This window comes from Pelodiscus sinensis, chromosome 5 (genome assembly GCF_052426305.1).
Source record: "Pelodiscus sinensis isolate ZL-2025 chromosome 5, ASM5242630v1, whole genome shotgun sequence".
NCBI lineage: Eukaryota > Metazoa > Chordata > Testudines > Trionychidae > Pelodiscus > Pelodiscus sinensis.
In genome coordinates this window covers 68,321,390-68,342,770 of record NC_143056.1, presented here as the reverse complement: position 1 = coordinate 68,342,770, position 21,381 = coordinate 68,321,390, and the positions used below count along the sequence as shown (strand labels likewise).

The 21,381-nt window shown below is 41.8% G+C and overlaps 1 protein-coding gene across 18 annotated transcripts in view; it reads left to right on the top strand.

Annotated features, from left to right (window-relative positions):
- SIPA1L1 (signal induced proliferation associated 1 like 1) overlaps nt 1-21,381 on the top strand; it is a 335,579-nt gene that overhangs the window by 175,397 nt on the left and 138,801 nt on the right. Inside the window, exon 6 of one of the 18 annotated variants that reach the window (XM_075927302.2) lies at nt 12,952-13,013. The exons of 16 other annotated variants lie outside the window; for them this stretch is intronic. The gene's annotated coding sequence lies outside the window, so the exon portion shown is untranslated. Of the gene's footprint in view, nt 1-11,894; nt 12,046-12,951; nt 13,014-21,381 lie in introns of all 18 variants that reach the window. One more of the 18 variants, XM_075927303.2, reaches the window with a different exon arrangement.

Here is a 21,381-nt window from a genome sequence, read left to right as displayed (position 1 = left end):
GTCCATTGAGACCCCCGACCCTGAGCTTAGAATGGCCGTACTGGGTCAGACCAAAGGTCCATCTAGCCCAGTAGCCTGTCTGCCGACAGCGGCCAACCCTAGGGTCCCTGTAGGGGATGGACCGAAGACATTGACCAAGCCATTTGTCTCGTGCCATCCCTCTCCAGCCTTCCACAAACCTTGGGCAGGGACACCACTCCGACTCCCTGGCTAATACCACTCCATGGACCCAACCTCCATGACTTGATCTCACTTCCCTTTAAACTCTGTTCCAGTTCTAGCCTTCACAGCCTCCTGCAGCAAGGAGTTCCACAGGTTGACTCTTTGCTTTGTGAAGAACAACTTTCTGTTACTAGTTTGAAGCCTGCTACCTATTCTTTTCCTTTGGTGTCCTCTAGTCCTTCTTTATGGGAACTAATGAAGAACTTTTCTGTATGCACCCTCTCCACCCAACTCCTGCTTTTAGAGACCTCTATCTTGTCCCCCCTCCGTCTCCTCTTTTCTAAGCTGAAAAGTCCCAGTCTCTTTAGCCTCTCTTCATATGGGACCTGTTCCCAACCCCCATTTTAGTTGCCCTCCCCTCTCCCAGCCTCTCTCTTCCCCTCTCCCACCTTCTTTTCCCAGTCTCCCCCAGTTTTGTTCAATAAAGACAGATTCCATTTTGGAAGACACGTTATCTTTATTTTGTACATCAAGAAGAGGGGCTAGGGAAGGGTAAGTGGAAGGAGGTGAGGGAGGAATGGGGCACGAGCCCCCGATGGGGAGGACTGGGCTGGCTCTGCGGGCTTCTGGGGGTGGAAGCTCTCCTGCAGCCCCCCAATTGCCCCCTCTCCCCAGATGGCAGCCTGCGGCAAGTGCAGCCGGTCTGATGGCCGAGTGCTGTGATGTGCCCAGTGTGGGCACTCAGGGCACTCCAAACCAGGACTGCTTTGCAAGCGGGGCACCCCTGAGAACTGTCTGTCCGGGGTGGGGGTCGGGACCCTTTAAGCACAGCCCTCGGCTAGCCTGAGACAGCATCTCCACGCTCTAAGTCCTCCTCTGATGCCCTGCCGGCACTGCTTCCGGCCATACTTAACCCCGCTTCAGGGTCCACTTAATGTGGACATGCTAGTTCGAATTAGCAAAACGCTAATTCGAACTAGTTTTTTAGTCTGGATCCGTTAGTTCGAATTACCTTAGTTCAAATTAATGTTGTAGTGTAGACGTACCCTCGGAGATTATTCCAGATTTACTAATTTTGTCTTCTGGGCACCCGATTTTACAAATTCTAAGTTCTATGTCCTCACTATGGGGAAGAATTGAACGTAATCCAAGGCAGGTTTCATTAATGTGGAGCCTCTACCTCGGACTCAGAGCCCCAGGAAGTACTCTGGGAAGCTGTGGGAGGCCTCCTGGAGGCCAATTAGTTTGAATTAGTGGCACTGGAGTATCTACACTAATGTTATTTTGGACTTACAAATTTGTAAATAGCGTTATTCCTCATGAAGAGCAGGACTACAGAGTTCAAATTCCACAGCCCCTTATTCTGGAATAACAGGCTTGAAAGTGTGGACTCATCATTTACAAATTCATCCTGCAGGGAAGTTATTTTGGACTGAGGTCCTAGTGTAGACCAGGCCTAACTGTAAGTTGCTTGCTCCTCTGAAAGAAAGAGAATGTGGCTGGTTATTGAATTTGAGTGGGGTGGAAGGAGAAAAAGAATATTTACTTCATTTTAAGGATGTTAAGGATCAACTAACCGACTTATCAACTATTTGATTAGTCAATAGGACAGCTCTGCCTTTGAAGTGTAGCAACAGCCCTAGGGCTCCATGTGGCGCTGTTGCTTTGAAATGCCACAGGAAGCCTGATGCTGGGCTGCAAGCGGCGTTTCAAAGCAGCAGTGCCAGGTGTAGCCCAGGATCTGGCCCCAAGCTTCAGGCGGCTCTGCTGCTTTGAAGTACCCCCTCCACTCCCTTGGGCCCTTGCTGCCTCTTTCTGATAGCGACAGCAAGGTGGGGGAAGCGACTAGTCAACTATCCTGTCTACTATCCGATAAGCATTTGATTATCGGATAGTCAACTAGTCCTTCACATCCCTACTTCATTTCAGTTTATTCAAATAGGTCAGTTCAATGACTAGTTGGTTCAAAATTAAGAAACCAACTGGGATTTGAAAAAACACACTGTTGGCACGTATAATAACCCTAAACACATACAACCCCTCATGGCAATACACAACTCTCATTTGTCATGTGCACAAATGAACATGAGTCTTCTAGCACAATACAACCCACATAAAAATCAACACAAGAATGCAACCAGTACACACAACTCTAAACATACCTCTGAAGCCTGGAATGTCTGTCGAATCAGCGTGAAGTGACAGAAACAACTGCAAGCATGGCTGTGAGCTCTTTTTGCTTAGAATATCACCAGATGCAGTGACCACTGGGATTTACGGTTTATTACTGTCCGTTTTTTTCCACGCGTGATTTTATAGATTATACCAGTGTGACAGCACAGGCTTTCAGCTACTAGTGTTGAATAATGTTTCCATTCCTTCCCTTTCTGGTAGGTAGTATATTGATACCAAAACAAAGTTGAAACAGTGGCTATGCCAACTTTCATGCACTGTTTTTCAAGCATGACAGAACACTGTTAACTATGTTGTAAATAAACGTCTTTCAGCTGTCTTAAAATACAATAAGCCAAAGTCTGAAATAATTAGCCCACAGTACCCCGGCTACTTTATTCTCCTCTTCTATCATCTCTTGGTTACCACCAACCATTTAATTGCCGACTTAACATTCCATTTGCCATTTCATATTGGTATTGTGCTCACAGTTGCAGATGTATTTTTCCTCTCCCGTGCTTCATTCTCTAATCCTATACAATTACGTTTCATCTCTCGATATAATTCCCCATCTCTCTCAAGGGATTCTTCCTACTTCATGTCTTGAAATAGGATTGTCTTCTAACTCCAGTTCCTTCAAATGCCAATTCTTAGATTTTATACCTGTGTCCCTAGAGCTTTTGTTTTTCTGAACATACTTCCCAGAAGACTTTGCCTTCTGTTTTTGCAATGACAGAAGCAAAGCTTTGTAGGGTGCATTAGTGCTACTTCTAGTTGACAGACAGTGAATAGAATATTTGCTCTGTAGATATTTGTAGCACTGTAAATCAGCACAGAGCAGCAAAATACAGAGGTAAATTTTGAAAAAAATCACATAGTGAAGTAGCATCCTTGCTATAGACTTGCTATAGTCCTTAAAGAGGACAAGTTTCTTTGACATTCTGGAAGAAATTTGGTTTCTGCATAATGCATTTATTAGAAGTATCTAGAAATTACTTATTGATTTGACTGGTTTTTAAATTTACTGAGGTTCACAACAAACATTCTTCTCTTGTTTTGCACTTTGAAAGGCATGCAGTAAGGTTTATTTGAAGGATTGTGCTTTGAAATAATGAACTTCATACTTCATTTCACATCTATGTGGTTATATTCATTTTATGTGGTCACTGAAATAAATGTTGCATTCCACTATTGGTTAATTGATTCATTGAATAAATAAAAAGGCAAGGAAATACAATACCAAAAAGTTAATGCTGTGTGCTGGTTGACAGTTTAAGAATCTAAATGCTTTAAATGCCTGAAAATCAAATGTTGATTTTCTCACTGCAGCAATAACTAAACCACATTGCATATATGCAATGTATTAGGGCATAACACTTTTAATGGAGTTTCTGAAAACGGAATATTGTATATATGTAAGGGAGCCAATATGTTTCCATAGTACACGGCTGGGGTGCTCTCACATTAGAGTAAGCTGCTGCTTTTGGCAGATGCCACCTTCTTCTGCTTATCTGTCTTTGTTGCCTTCCAGATTCCTCATGGTTCTGCTGCAGCATCCCAGTTTCCTTCTACATGCTGTGTTTCCATCTTAATCTTAGCACATCTCTTTTTTTCAATCTGACTTTCTTTCTCTGTTCCCATTATTCATTTACATATGACCAACAGATCTTTTCCATTCACACCCTACAGATTTTAATTGAATTCAATAAAATACAAGGATGAGGGAACTAGAAGGCAATATTTTTTTGTGGGAACTCTTGACATAAAAAAAATCTAAAATTAATCTATACTGCAAAATGGCAATATCAGTCTGTTCCAGGTGTATTATTTATAAATTATTTTATACCATTAAAACATCACTGACTGACTAATTTTTAAAGAATTTTTTATGTCTGTAATAATAGTACCTAGCTCTTAGGTAGCATCTGCCTTCTGTTGAATGCCTGGTTAGAATTCAGTGTTTGTTTTTAATTTTTTGAAGTTTGCTAGCATTAGTAATAGGTGTGGGCATAGATCTGTAGAATTTAACAAGGAAAATGTTTATTTAGGAAGCACATACAATCAAGAACTTCTTTAGCTTGATTAAATTTTAGTTTTGTATGCAATATTCTATAATTGTGTTTATTTCTGAGGGAGGGGGAAATTCTTGCTCCTGCTAGAGAATGAAAAAGTTTAAATGTTTGTTGTAGAAGAAAAAAATGTGAGTTCTTGGCCAACAAGGTTGCAATAGAAAATGGAATGTTCCCCCCATTTTTTGATTTTCTTTCTATTCTTCCCTTTCTTTACAGTTGAAATACCCACTATGTTTCCTCTCAAGCATCTCTTTTTATTCTTTATTTCCTTGTTATTCAGATACCCTTATGAATTTCAGACTCTCAATTTAATTTAATTTATTATGTCCTTTTGTTTGATGATTATGCCTGATAAACCATTGCAGCATGGTTGCTCGAAAATGACATTTGGAAACATTTTTTCTGATTGGGATTGTACACCTTTGGAAGGCCCCTGCTATGTCTCAACTCTGAATTAATTCATAATTTGAAATTAGTAAAAGTAATTTCTAGTGCAGAGTAGAGATTTAAACAACAGTTTTAAAATTGTCAGAATTTACATCTGTATTGTAAGTAAATAAGGGGTCTGGTGCCCCTGCTGTTGTACACATAAATACATAGCTGCCAGATTCAGGCAGGTGTATCGTTGACACAGCTCAGCTCTGCCTCCACTGTTGTAACCAATGCTGCTCCAGCGTCACTACTCTTTATATTTGTGCTTGCTTGATGAAGGTTAGCTTTGTGTATGCATGCAGGAGAATCACATCCCAAGCTTACTGTGCAGACATAGCTTAAGGCCTGGTCTAAACCACAAAATTGTATCAATGAAAGTGCCATATATCAGAATAATAATGTATGTATATATGCTGCCATGTCCCTTCTGCTCACCTAACTTACCTGTAATACTTATTTGATTATTTCACCTCCACGAGAGGCGTAGTGCTTAATTTCATATTGGTCTGTCAACACAGAAGCAGTACAGATGCAGCATTGTGTAAGTTGAATTGTCCTCCAGGAAGTGCACTGCAATGCTCTGCTGCGACTGCCTTGGCTATCATTTTCAACTCTGCTGCACAGCACCCTGTGAACTTTTGAATTCCCATTTCATATTTGATTAGCTTGGAGAGTTCACCTGATCATGGTTACTCATTGTTCCAAATATGCCTGCAATACACAGGAGGTGGTGGATCTTATCGGTATGTGGGAAGAAGAGTCTTTACATGCACATCTGGACGTCTGTGAAAAGATCACATGGGGTATGGGAAAGAAGGGCTATAGCAGGGACATGCAACAGGGCCACATGAAAATCAAATTTAAGCAGGCATGCCAAAGGCAGAAAATGAAGATACATGCTGACATGGAGCTAAGAGCCTCATGGATTTCAGTATCTTTTAAAATTGGGAATGGAGAGCATCCCAGGAGCATGAGATTGCAACAGAGGATAAGATGCTATCGAGTATGCAGGATCAATCAGACATGTTGAGGCATCTGGCTAAATTTCAAGAAAAGTAGCTTGAGGATAGATGGCCCCTGTAGCTTCTGGTGAACTCCTGGCAAATTTTGTCTTTTTCTCAATCCCATCCCCCAAATGTTCCAGGGGGTAGGCTGAGGGGGCAGGACAGAGTCTTCTGTATCCCTTCCACTCAAAACCAGGAGAAGGTACCACGAACAAAAGAAGCCATTTGAAGACTTTTAATACTGAAGACTACTGTACTTTGACAGACAAGCTAACTTGTTTTCTCCCCTTCAAATTTGATCACACCATTTACCCATAGTTAAATTATTTCCCACTTCTTTCAGCTTATTTGTGCACTTAGTCAGTGTTTTAGAATGAAATGCTCTTTATTTGTCCCAACCATGGGGGTTTGGTGGAGTAGGGAGGGTACAGGGAAATTGGAGAGGAACGCTTACAACACAGATAAATAGCACATATTACTGTGACTCATTTCTGAAATGGGTTTTCAGTCTCCTAGAAACACAGAGCTCCTTTCTGGGCTCTTTTTATTGGCCTACCATCTGGACACTCAAAATTAGCTGCCAGCCTATCCAACTCGGGCTCCACCATCACAGAAACATCTCTCTTTGCCTCATAGATATTAAGGAGTACACAGCATGCAATGATAAATATGGAGATATGGCTTTCACTGAGGTGTAAACTTCACTGTATGCTGGAGGAAGAGAACTCTCTCACTGGCATAAGTAAACTGCCCAAACAAGTGGCAGTAGCTAAGTCTGTGGGAGACACTCTTCTGCCAACATAGTGCTGTCCACACAAGCACTTTGTTGATGAAGCTTCTGTCAGTCAGGAGTGTCTGTTTTCACATTCCTAGTCAACAAAAGTACTAGCATAGACAAATCCCCAGTAAGCAAACAGCTCCAGCAACCCTTTAATTGTCCAAAAGCACATTGTACCACCATTCAGTACTTGCTCTCCTTATTATTGAATGGCTTCTTACTGCTGTCCCAGTGGCCCATATACAGCTTCATGAGTCATGGGAGCAAGGGGTAGGCTGGGTCTCCCAAGACAACCATTGATGATGTTGAAATGCCAATAGCGATTTTACAATCTGGAAAGCAAGTTCTTGATTGCAAGTTTCTGAATCGACTTGTGTTCCTAAGACATGCACATCATGCACCTTTCCTGACCATCTTAATATTGATGTCTGTAAAATGCCCCTGCTCTGTTGTGATCCACCAGTGCACAGCATTACTTATGACTTATGTTCTCTGGCCAAGATAGGCATATGTGTGTCATATACTGTCCCACGTGGTGTCAAGTATCAGAGGGGTAGCCGTGTTAGTCTGAATCTGCAAAAGCGACGAGGAGTCCTGTGGCACCTTATAGACTAACTGAAGTGTAGGAGCATAAGCTTTCGTGGGCAAAGACCCACTTCGTGCATCTGACGAAGTGGGTCTTTGCCCACGAAAGCTTATGCTCCTACACTTCAGTTAGTCTATAAGGTGCCACAGGACTCCTCGTCGCTGTCCCACATGGGAACTCCATCATGGCAAAACCATCTACTACGTCTTGTGTGTTGCCCAGAGTCACTGCCCTTATTAGCAGAAGGTGATTAATGGACCTGCATGCTTGGGTCATAACAGCTCCCTTGGTGGATTTACCAACTCTGAACTGATTCCTCACTGATCAGTAGGAAAATGCAGGACAATGTAGCACTTTAAAGACTAACAAGATGGTTTATTAGATGATGAGCTTTCGTGGGCCAGACCCACTTCCTCAGATCAAATAGCAATCTGATTTTGTTGGCTTCCACAGAGCTATTGCCACTTGATTCTCCACTGTCAGAGCAGATCTCATTTTATTGTTGCTCATCATCTCACATAGTGATGTGATCTTACCAGACAATGGTTGTTTCCTAGGACTAAAGATGACACCCCATCTTGTTTGGCTGCTGTGCAACTTTCAGCAGCAGTCAGAAGTTCTATTCTGTGGCTTCCAGTAGAGCTACTGGAATGACATCACAGTGTTCTATGCTTCAGCTCTGGAAATACTGCAGGATAAGGCACAAGTAGTAATGTGCAGTTTTTTGTGAACTGACTGAGGTCTGTACTTCTTAGGCTATGACATATGCATTGCTAAAGCCAGGCTTCTGAGAAAAGGCGCAAGGAAGTATTGTTCCCCGCACAAATTTCTCTATCCCTTCCACACTGTAGGGACACACATCTTTACCCAGTTCCTACGGCTCAAGGTGCAACTCTGTGAATTTACACACCCACCCTTCCCCAATTTCTAGGGCTCAGGGTGTAACAACCCGTGGATTGGCAGGATCTTTAGCCACTGAAAGAGCCTCACACAGTAATGTCCTTATCCTCTATTTATTGACAATTCCCAAACAAGCAGAATGCACATGCTAAGCTCTTGCTCACCAGTCCTGATAAAGGTAGGCAGACTTCCCCTGTTGGCCAGGCAATATCAGTATCTCTGGTCTTAGGCTGTGTCGAGGAGGTGAGTTTTTCTTTTCCAGGTTTTCCCCCCCTCCTCCTGGTCCTCTTCCAGCCTTTTCTTCCTTCTATTACTTCTGATCATCATCTTCTCCTTCTTGAACCCCAGTTTATATAATAAAACCTGAGTCTTGTTTTGCTATACCTTAACCAATAATTTTAGTATAATTTTACTAACCAATCATAACGAAATTACCTAACCAATCCTACCCCACCACCTTCATTGATTTACACTTAGCAACATTAATTATAGAGCAGAAAAACAGTTACAAACCAGACAGAAATCTCACCGTCAAACGATAGGAAAGTGTAGTGACAATGATCATAGGATGAGGATTCCACAACATTCTCTATTGATAAGCAGTTTCTTGTCAGACAGAATGGTGTTACTTAAGTTTTCTTTACCTATCTTGAGATCTGTTTCTATATCTGGTGACAGTGGGGGACCTATCAGGTCAAAGTCCCCTCCTCCCAGCCTGGTATAACACTTTTTAATACAAAATAGATGGAGTGTGAGAGTGTGACTCCAGGCCTTACATTTTATGGCTGCTACTCTTCAATCTGGCTGTAGAAGGTGGCTTTGGTTCAGGCCTAGCACAGGCCTTCCAACATGGCTACAGAAAAGCCATATTGTTACAGTATGGATTGGTTGCCATTAATATCATGGGAGGGAGGGAGGAAACTGCATTATGGTTGCCTTAGAATGAGAGAACTTTAGCTGTCCATGTTGAGATGCAAATGGTAAAATACAGTAACACAAATTATTCCTAACTGAATTCCTTTATTGAGCACTTCCTATTAGAGCACAGAGAAGAATTTTAGGTGATTGTTGTGGAAAGCTAGCTTCTTGCCAGAATGTCTCTGCAGGCATTTCTTGACACTTCTGGCATTGCTACTTGTTCTAGGTCTGCATTTATACATATGAGGACAGCCTCTTGTCTCCAGCTCTTAGGATTTCCAAAGGAAGTCACGAATAGTCAAGGACCTTCCTTTCAATGGCTCCAAATTGATTGCAGACAGCATGGATGTAGTTGCTTTACACATTAAGACTCAAAGACCATTTATGCGCGCTCTGGGAATTTATACACGTACTCATAAATGAAAATTTAGAAAATGCCTGACAGCACAGAGATCTTAACCTGCTTGATTCTTTATCTCCTGGAAGCCATATAAACCTGGAGCACATAGTTATCTCTGTTTTATATATCATTGTTTCAGGACTCATTGGAAGGGGCTGTTACCTATGGCTTTCTGAACCCAAAGCCAGTGATAACTTCACTGTTTTGATTTTTTTTAAAGCCAATATCAATAATAAATTAATGGGGAAACAGTTTCTTCATCTGATATGATTGATAGAAATCAGAGTGCTTTACTGTCAGCCAATGGTCAGAGCTGTGTGTGTGTGTGTGTTACACCCAAGTCTTCAATGGCTGGGACACAAGGCCGTGTTGCAGTGAGCACTCTAGGAGAGACTGACGGGCGCCCCGAGGAGTTTAATGTCCATGTCTTTGTCCGCTAGGATCAGGATCCCTTCACAGGGGGCAGCCAACAAGCTGACAGACGCCCCAGAGTTTATAGGAAGAGCTTATTACATCTCAGATTTTAACTGCTAGGATACAGGATCTCTTCGCAGCGGGCAGCCTAGGGAAGACTGAGAGATGCCCCTACGGATCTGTCCTCTGGAAGCGACACGATCCAAATGCCCCAGCTCTTCCTATATCTGTCCCTTATGACCGGCTGAAGTTCTTTTAAATTGTGCTTGGTTCTGTTACAGCAACTGAAGGAGTCAGGTTAAAGCTTAAACAGTTACAGGTTTATTAAAGAAGCTTATAAATCATACGGTTACAATGGCTATTGCTCTATTTCTTAACTGCTAGCAAATATAGATCTTAAAAATGGTTACAAAGAAAATAAAGACAGAAAATAGAAATAATGGTACCAAGTAACAGCTTAATCTTTAAAGAGCTTTAAGTCTATGTGTACACTTAGGACAAAGGACCACATCCAGGTACAATTTTTACCCCCTTCTGTGCCTCTCGGCTCCAGCGTATCAGGCCAGGGCCGGTCCCTCAATTCCTAGGAAAGACGAATACGAGGTGGGCTTCCCCGTGGAACCTCAGGAGGTCAAACACCTAACCCAACCAGCAGATAGATGGTAGATTGACACTCAAAGTAAGTATGCTGCTGGACCCATCTTTATACCCATAGGGGCCCGTATCCTCTTTCTTATCTAAGAAGCCAAATTGTGTTGGTCTGTCTTTATGACGCCAGTTCTTACAAGGGAGTTTCAACTTAATTTACAGTGGCAAGAGAGAACTGGGTGGGAGATTCCTTTCCTCAGACAGCGAGTGTTCGTATCAATATAGGTTTCAGTCAAGGGCACTCCTTGGCAGCCTCTTGGTCAGCAATAGGCGTATCTCTGTTTACAGCCATCCAGGGTCACAGCAGCCTGCATATCCGGGCCTTCTGTTCAAGGCTTTCAAAGACTATGCTGTTTTACTGCTCTGTGTGCCCTGCATGCTTCCGGCAAGCAAAAATGGATGTTACAGGGGGGGTTCCTGTCTGGCTACATTTACCTAAAACTCCTTTATATTGGATCTTAAGTACGTACGTACATAAATACATACATACGCTCACACACATGTAGGTTCAATGACTATTAGCCAGGTTAGGCAGGAATCGTGTCCCTAGCCTTTGACAGAAGCTGAGAGATGACAGCCAGAGAGATCACTTGATTATTAGGGAGCTTTGCTCATGCTACCGCCAGAAATTTAGGTGCTTATATGGGTGGGCAGCATCTAAGAATGGGTTTAGAAGGTATGCATTTTGGATTTAGGTACCAAAAGTGACTGTATACACCTAAATTCTTTTGTGGAGCCGGCCCTAAATGAGTAGGGACACTGGGGAAAATCAATCCAGTGTGTTCAAAATGATTCCTATCTTTTTTCAGAAAGGGTTAAGCACGATTCTTACTAAACTGTAACCAGCCTGATTTTATATAATAAACTATAATCAGATATAATATGGAAGGCTGATTAAGCTGTTGATGCCCTGAAACTGGAATACACCCACACATGTCCTGTACTGTAGGTGATTTGCTTGTGAAAATTTAACATTGGAATCTAAATAATTTAGAACTTGTTTTTATTTTATGAAATGCAAACTGGCAACAGATGTAGATATTTTCCTTTACTGACTAAATAAGTAAGACAGTAATCATATATAAACCTACAAAAGACAAAAGTTGTCTGTTTTGTAAACTACTTTAGACCCTTTTTTCTTTAATAAACTCAAGTTGACATTTTGGATTATGCTAGGAACTAACTTGTAGAGCTGTCTGTCTCAGTTTAGGGCAACTGCACCTGCATTTCCCCATTCATGATCCTTTGCAGCTCCTAAGCCATCACCTTTCTTGGGTAGACACTAGTTTATTTTCCTGTCCTCACTGTGTTTTTTTCAAACTGCTCAATTCCCTACCTACACTGTGATAACCCCATCAAGCCAGACTGGTAAATAGGCCATCATCTGCAGTTTGCTTTCCCGTTGCAGGTTATGAACAATATAATTGACAATACATGTACTCTCATGGTGAAAGCATTACTGAGAAAATGTATGAAACCCAATAAAGGATATTAAACATATGCTAATATCGCCCTCATCTCCAGTAAGGACACTGGACAGTCCATCAAATTGCACAGAGGTATTTTTTTTTAATTGTTTCAAAAGTCAGATCAACAATGGACAGCTCAGTATTTCCCTATTTGTCATGCACCTTTGATCTTGGTCTCAGTTAACAGGTGATCAGCAAATCAAATTCCACTTCTCAAGGTATAGCTTAAAAAGATTGAGATTTTCCATAATTGAGAGGTGTATGGTACAAATATCATTGTGTGTTTGTGTATCTTCTTACTATATATTTTAGAAATGTGCACGTCTGTCCATCTGTCTGTAAGTCTATTTGTGCAAGAACTCCTAAACGGTAAGAGGTAGGACTGCCAAATTTCGTATGCAGTTTCCTCTAATCATAGCTTAAAGCAAAGGAAGGGTTTGGTTGTGCCAGGACAATGGGATGTGCCTGCAATTGATTGTTTTCTCAAAATGGAAAGGTAAGGAGGGGTATGGTAGGAGGAAGTTATACTGTAGAATAACCACAGAGGGGCAGCAAGGGCCCAGAGATGGGTACCGAGATACCTATAACTCCATTGAGTAGGGATGAAGAAAGGGACCGCTATCTGCTGTATATTTCAGAGAGTGAGTTTGTTTGTCTCTGTCTGTCTGTTCCCCAGCCAGGGGACATGCACTCCTCCTCTGACTGTGCCTGCTGCAGAAGCCATGGACAGGTTTTTTATCACTTGGCTGCAAACTGCTGTGGGTGAGGCAGGGCTGAACCCCTCATCTCCAGCCTCACCCCAGAACAGTGTTTTAAATGAAGAAAAACAAAACTTACTTGTGTTAAGGACCCGAGCAAAGAGAAAAGTATTTCCAATAAAATATGCTATGTTAATGTCATTGACGTAGTTCATTCATCACACCTTTTACTATATTTTCCCCGGGTGACACCGGATATTTCTGCTAGTTATCTATATAATTGCCTTTTTCTGTGTAGACAAATTAAAGAAGAGCATCCATTCCATGACTGATAGGAAGGAATTCATACAAAAAAATCTAGTAAGAGAATCTTTCTTTTGTACTTCTTGTTGAGCAGGGCATACTCATTCACCATTTGACTATTCTCTCTTACAATCTGTCCTTAATGTTCATTTCTAATGTGAGCCAAGCACAACATTGCTATTAAATAAAATATTTATTTTATATGTATTTTTTTTTCTTAATTTCATATGTTCGGGCCGTGCAGTGTCTAAGCCTATACTGAGATAAATTTAGTATTATTGCCTTTGCCTTTTTTCTCACCCATTGTTTCATTGACCTTTCATGATGCCTACAACACTTGTGGGTGTTGTAAAAGAATAATTCAGTGTCTGTGGAGGAGCTTGCATTTGGAGTATTTCGTTTATTCATGTTGTATTACTATAAACAGTCTGATTCTTGTATTAAAGTAAATTCTTACATGTGGGATGAGTATGATCAGAACACTTTAAAACTCCTCAGATCACTAGGCCTTTTGTATCAGTGCTTCTGCTGTGCGCTAAGGGTTGTGGTCATACTTGTTCTATACCAATAAAATTGTTTTAGGTTGAAAGCTCTAGGGTCTCCTTGTAACTTTTGTATTTTAGGATTACACTGTTAATAGTTAAGTCCTTTCAGATTTGTCCCCAGATTCTCAATATTCAGAAACTCAAGTGAAGCTTTGAAATTTAAAAATTTCACATAATCTTTGATAAGTGTCAGCTATTGATATGAGAATGTGCTAAATAATTAGCTAGAGATAAAGGCTATGTGCATGGACTTGAAAATTTTAATTCATTGTGCCATTAAATCTTGTTTTACTTTAAATTCAAAATGTGTTGGAGGCATCTATAATATACTTAATGTGAGAAGCAGCTAGTTAGGATTTTTTATCTTGTTTCGCAATATAGAGTTTGTATTGTTTATTTCTTTACATTTTATGAAGGTTGTTTTGGAAAATGAATCCTTAATAAACATGGTTATTAAAGGGCAGAAAGCTTTTTTTTGTTTAAGATTTTCTCAAAATTAGCAGACTGAATTGTTCACAGGGAGCTGTGTTATGCTTGTTTACATTACATAAGAATTGGAGGCCTAAAAGCTTTTTTTGCTAGATTTATGAAACCTCATGAATTTAGGTATATACAATGTGTGTGCCAAACTTTAACAGAAGATGGTTTTCCTTTTTTGGTATACAATATGACCCCGGTTCTGAGATCTGCATGGAACTAAAAATAGCATTTAAATAAAAAAAACTATATAACAAAAAGCTTTTCCATTATAGAGCTTTCATTTTTTTTCTTGAGTTTTAGAGGGCGCAGCAATAAGCATCATTTAAATAATAGTTAGGAACTTTCTGAATTGTATTCTTAAAAAGTTCTCCATGCTGCATGCATATTTAATTTTAGAAGAAGAAATATTACTCCATGGAGCTAGATTTTTAATTAAAAATAGATGTAAAATATAAAGCAAAGAGTATGTTCAAACTGATTAATTTTAATAAGGATGATAGATTAAACTCTGTTCAGGACTGCTAATACTTGTGTTTTTTTTTTTTTTTTTTTTAAAGCATGGCAATCCTGGCCTTAGAAAAATTTTCCCTAGGCATTCAGTTTTAAAGAACATTTGATTGACTTCTTAAATATTATTAAAGGGAATGTTGTGCAGGAATCTTTTGAGGAGCAGTTGGATAAATATCTCCTTATCTTTGAGTGTTAATTCTAGTTTCTGTCCAGTATTATCATCAAAACAAAATCTTTGTGTGCAAGTCTATATGTACCTATAATTACTCTGTTTCCATTCTCTGCTGTTACACATGCACCCATTTATGGTGATCTCTGGACCCGAAAACCTAGTATAACTGTGCCCCACAGAGCTGATGTGAGCATTTTGGAGTCACTGTTGGATAGTTCTCTGGAAACATCCATTCAGTGTGCAGCAGCAGTCATAAAACAAACAGAACGTTGGGAATCATTTAAAAAAAAAGGGGACAGAGAATAAGTATTTTATTGCCTCTATATAAATCCACAGTATGCCCACATCTTGAATTAGGGATGTGAATGGTTAACTGTAAGCATTAGCTTTACCAGGTGATGCTCACTTACTAGGGTTAACTGGAGGGGGCTGGAGGATGAGGGTGAGGCTACCCTGTTAACCGTTAACATCCTAGCTGCTATAGGAGGAGAGATTAATAAGACTGTGAGTTTTCATCTTAAAAAAGAGAAGACTAAGGGGGAATGTGATTGAGGCATTGCTTTTTTTGTGACTGTACGCACCAGTACAGTGTGCTGTCACTTTTTTTTTGGGAGCACTCGCCGCTTTCCCCTGGCACACCGTCCAGCTGGCCCTGGGAGCACTTGCGCCACACCGGACGGAAGCCTGGTTGGGACATGCGGCAATTAAAGGGGCCACGACCACATTTTGGCCCCAACTTCCCAGGTCTCCTTGGTTACTCCCCGGCTATTTTTTTTTCCTTGACAAATTTTTGAAACCGTCTGGCAACCCTAGTACTGGCAACTTTTTTTCTTTTTATTAACAAAAAAAGAACTGGATAGAGGTATATGAAGTAGCAATGTTAACGTGTACTTGTGTGTACACGGTTAACCGGTAAGCAGCATGTGGAGCTTAAAAGCCAGCTCCCTGCTAGCACCAACTCCAATGGAGCCTCCTGCCTCTAGCACTGCAACTTCTGTATCAGAGGCAGCAGCATGGGGGGAAAGAGGGACAGGCAGGAGCCACTGCTCAAGAGCTCACACCTGCCCCTCTGTATGTAAATGTGTAACTGCTGAAAATAAACACTTTTAACATCCCTAATATAAAACGTGACTGGTCTGGAGAAGTACAATAGGAAAAGTTATGTACTGTCTCCCATAGTACACAAACTAGAGGTCACTAAATGAAATTAATAGGTAGCAGGTTTAAAAGAAACAGAAAGGAAGTATGTTTTCAGACAACTTGTGGATCTTCTTGCCAGAGGATGTTGTGAAGGTGAGGACTTTAACAGGGTTCAAAAAAGAACTAGGTAAATTCATGGAGAAGTCCATCAATAGCTATTAGCCAGGATGGGCAGGAATGGTGGCCCTATTCTCTGTTTGCCAGAAGCTGGGAATGGGCAAAAGGGGATAATTTGATGATTATTTGCTGTGTTCATTCCCTCTGGGGCACCTGGCATTGGCCAGTGTCAGAAGACAGGATACCGGGCTAGATGGACCTTTGGTCTGACCTAATATGGCCATTGTTATGTTCAGTGATGGCATTTCCATTTCCTCCCTTGGAAGTCTATCCCAGAGCTTAAATCAGCAGTGGTGCCAACTCTGCCCACATATCTATACAAGCAAATTAATCACTGGAGCAACAACATAAGCTACCAAATCAAGGGATCATTCAACTGCACATCCAGTAATTTGATCTATGCCAGCAATGCCCCACGGCTATATATATTGGATAAACTGGAGAGTCCCTACGAGAGAGAATCAATGGACACATCAGATATATGTAAAGGGAACCTGTGGACAGCACTTCAATCTACCTAATCACTCTTTAAAAGATCCCCAGGTGGCTGTCTTGTCACAATCAAATTCTAGAAGTCAAATACACAGAGAAGTGTTGGAATTACAGTTCATCTGCAAGTTCAGTTCTCATGCTAATGGACTCAATCATGATGAGGAATGGCTAGGCCATTACCAACCTAACATTCAATGAAGGTGCAAATAGCTCTTTATGTAGATTCTTGAATTAGTATCCCCCCTATCTATTTTAAACAAAACACAGAACTATGTAGCACTTTAAAGACTAACAAGATGGTTTATTAGGTGATGAGCGTTCATGGGCCAGACCCACTTCCTCAGATCAATTTGTGGAAGAAAATTGGTACGACCATATATACCAAAGCGATACAATCAAAAAAAGTGAACACATATAAAATTGACAAATCAAATTTTAGAACAGAGTGGGGCTGAGGGGGGAAAGTTAGTGTCTGTGAGGTAATGACATTAGGGGTGATAATTGGGGAAGCTATCTTTGTAATGGGTGAGATAATTAGCATCTTTGTTGAGACCCATACATAAAATGTCAAATTTAAGCATGAATGACCATTCTGAAGCTTCTCTTTGAAGTCTGGAGTTAAAATCTCTCTGAAGCAATATGCATGTTTTAAGGTCATTGAGAGAATGGTCAGTCTGGTTGAAATGGCAAGCAACAGCTTTCTCTCTCTGAGAGAGCCTAATGTCTGTTTTATGTGCATTGATTCTTTGGCGAAGTGTCTGAGAAGTTTGTGCAATGTACATAGCAGACGGACACTTTAGGGACATGATGGCATAAATTATATTTCTGGATGAACAGGAATATGTGTTCTTGATCTTGTAATAGGCATGGTTAGGTCCAATAATGGTGTCAGCAGAGTAAATGTGTGGACAAAGCTGGCACCGGGGTTTGTTGCAAGGGAAAGTTCCAGAGTTGGTATTAGTGTGGTATTTCCTGTAGTTGTAGGTAAGAATCATCCCGAAGTTAGGTGGTTGTCTATAGGAGACTATGGGTCTGTCTCCCAGAGCCTTTCGGAGGGTAGTATCCTGTTCCAGTATAGGTTGTAGTTTATTGATAATGCATTAGATGGGTTTAAATTGGGGGCTATAGTTGATGACAAATGGTGTTCTATTGTTGGTTTTCTTGGGTCTGTCTTGAAGTAGATGGTTTCTGGGTATTCGTCTTGCTCTTTCAATTTGTTTTTTTTATTTCTCCGGGTGGGTTATTGAGGTTTATAAATGATTGGTAGAGATCCTGAAGTTTCTGGTCTCTGTCAGTGGGATTAGAGCAGATGCGATTGTATCTAAGGGCTTGGCTATAGACGATGGATCGTATGGTGTGTCCTGGATGAGAGCTGGAGGCATGTAGGTAACTGTAGGAGTCAGTGAGTTTTCTGTAGAGAATGGTGTCTAATTTTCCATTGCTGATTTGTACTGTGGTGTCCAGGAAATGGACCTCTCGTGTAGAATGGTCCAGGCTGAGATTGATGGTGGGGTGTAGGTTGTTAAAGTCCCTGTGGAATGCATCCAGTGTTTCTTGGCCATGGGTCCATATCATAAAGATGTCATCGATGTAAGTAGAGAAGGGGTAAAAGGGGACGGGATCTGAGGAAACGTTGTTCTAAGTCAGCTATAAAGATGTTAGCATACTGTGGGACCATGCGGGTACCCATGGCTGTGCCGCTGATCTGGGGGTATAAGTTATCCCCAAATTGGAAATAATTGTGGGTGAGAACAAAGTTACATAGGTCTGCTACCAGATTGGCAGTGGTATCCTCTGGGATAGTGTTTCTAATTGCTTGTAATCTGTCTTCATGTGGGATGTTGGTGTAGAGAGCATCTACATCCATGGTAGCAAGGATGGCAATATCAGGGAGGTTATCGATATTTTATCTGTTGACTTTGATCCTTATCTGCTTCGTTTTAACCATCCAATCTTCAGGTAATTACGGATCGCCTATTCTGCCTTCCTGTTTTCTAATTTTTTCATAACCTCTGCTCCTTGTTTCCTGCCCCCCATTCTTTTTTCCCTTCCCCCTTCTCCCCTATTTATTTTTATTTTTGGGGGGTCTGCACATCCTAAACTCAAAAATCCCATCATCTGAAGAATTGGGCTGTGCCCATGAAAGCTCATGATACCATCTACATGTTTTGTTAGTTTTTAAAGTGCTACCAGACCAGTTTGTGTTTTATTATGTTTGTCTAGCTTGTTTTGAATTCTAATCCTGTCCTCCAAAGTTCTTGAAACCCTTCCCAGCTTGATGTCATCTGTACATTTTATAAGCCTAGTTTCCACTCCTTTACTGAAGTCTTTAATGAAAATACTGAATAGAACTGGACTAGACCATCTATGGATCTTGATTTTTGCTAGGACAATGTGTATGCTGTTTTCTGTTGACTAGATTTTTTTTTAGCAGTTATTTATTGCTCATTGAGATCAGCAATGCTAAGATTTTGTGCTCTGCTCATTACCTCCACTTCAGCTTAATAGCTTTCATAACAGAGAGCTGCCTTTAGAATCTCATAATTAAAATTCAGTGTAGTTCTTCAGTTTAAATTCACGTTGAGTTCACTTTTTTACAGTTTTACTAGCGGGCAGTGCCCCCTGCTCACTATGATCGCCAATCCCCCCATCCGGGTAGGCAGGCCTGGCTCTCTCCCTGGCTGCTAGGCAGGGCCTGCAGTCACACCAGCCCTGGCTTCTGGTCTGCCTTCTCGTCTGCAGCCAGATCTGGCCTTTTCATGCTCCATGCCCTCCCTCTGACTGCCGGGCCTGCGCCACTCCAGCTTTCTCCCCTTGGCCTTCAGAGGCACAGGAGTGGGGCCATTCTGAGGCCTTGCCAGGCCCCACATTCTCCCTCCCACCGCAGCATGGAGAACTGGGCTGCAGCTGTACTAGCCTGGGCCCCTTCTCCTTCCTCCCACTGCACCAGCCCATGCCCCTCTCCCTCCCCAACCATGTCATCCCAGACCCTTTCTCGCTCCCCTACCTTGCCACGGCCTAACAGACACAAGACACAGACACACACTCCTTCCCCCCCAATCAGGTCCCAGTTTTCTCCCAGCTGCTGGAGGAGGAGGAGGAGGGGGAGGGCACTTCAAGGCCTCACATGCCCTGTGCACTATGCTCAGCCATCGGGGGATGTGGTGCTTCAAGGCTTTGCGTGCCCCGTGCTCTCCTCTCAGCTGCTGGAGGAGGAGGGGGGCACTTCGATGCCTCGCGCACACCGCACTCTCCTCTTGGGGGTAGGTGAGAGCGCTGCTCTGAGGCCTTGCGCACCCAGAGCTCTTCTCCCAGCTGCCAAGCTCAGGGGAGGAGGTTGGTGTGGCATGGCAGCCAGTACTGGGGAAAAGGGAAGGAGGGGCTGGGGAATGCCAGAGTGATGTGATGACATCATGCTGTTGTACTGCAGGAAAAACTTTTTTATAGGTCTAGCAAGAAAAATACAACCGTTGCATAGTTTCTAGAGAATGATGCATTTTATAGTTAGTTTCAGAAAGGGACAATTCTTAAAATAATTCCAGAATTACTTAAAAATGATTTAGGCTTCCCAAGTTACTTCCTTGTCTATTTAGGTCTAGAAACTCTCTGTGGAGAAGCATTCCTAACGTGTTTATGTATGTTAGGGACGTGAACGGGTAATCAGTAGCGGGGTGGTGCTTACTGGTTAACAGGTGCTCAGGAGCAACCCCCAGCTCATGGGGCCCAGACGGGAGAGGGTGTGTTTCATTGGTTAATGGGTTAAATGTAACATTTAACCAGTTAACTGATTAAAAGGGATTTTATGTCCCTAATGTATATATGAAATATGTTCATTTTAAGGGGGAGAGGTAAATACGTTGGAGGGCAGGGATAGGGTCTAGAGTGATCTAGACAAATTGAAGGATTGGGCCAAAAGAAATCAGATTAGGTTCAACAAAGACAGGTGCAGAGTCTTGCAATTGGGACAGAAGTATCCCGAGCATTGTTACAGGCTGGGGCCCAACTGGCTAAGTAGCAGTTCAGCAGAAAAAGACCTGAAGATTACAGTGGATGAGAAGCTGGATATGAGTTAGCAGTGTGCCCTTGTAGCTAAAAAGGCTAATGGCATTTTAGGGTGCATTAGGAGGAGCATTTCCAGCAGAACTGGAGAAGTTTTTATTCCCCCTTTTCAGCGCAGGAGTGGCCATATCTGGAGTATTGCATCCAGTTCTGGACCCCCCCACTACAGAAAGGATGTGGACAAGTTGTGGAGGGTCCAGCGAAGGGCAACCAAAATGATTAGGGGGCTGGAGCACATGACCTATGAGGAGAGGCTGAGGTATTTGGGCTTATTTAGTCTGCAAAAGAGAAGAGTGAGGGGGGATTTGATAGCAGCCTTCAATTTCCTGAAGGGAGGTTTGAAAGAATAGAGAGAGGCTGTTGTCAGTAGTGTAGTGACAGATGACAGAACAAGAAGCAATGGTCTCCAGTTACAGTGGGGAAGCTATACGTTGGATATTAGGAAAAACTATTTTACTAGGAGGGTGGTGAAGTACTGGAATGGGTTACCTAAGGAGGTGATAGAATCTCTATCCCTAGAAGTTTTTAAGTCTTAGCTTAACAAAGTCCTGCCTGGGATGATTTAATTGGCTTGATCTTCTTTGGGCGGGATTCTGGACTCTGACCTCCTGACGTCTCTTCCAGCCCTAGGATTCTATAAGGACAAATAGTCTTTGCAACTCACATAGTCTTTATTGATATTGCAGTATCAATGCAATATTAATAAAAGGAATGATTTAGATAGACTAAAGCAATTCTTTCAGAGGCAGATGAAGAGATTTTTTACTGAGGCACACAGGATCCCAGGTGTTTTACCTTTTTCCAAGCAGAAATAATTCTACTGAGCTGTAAAAGGCTGTAGCCAGAGCAT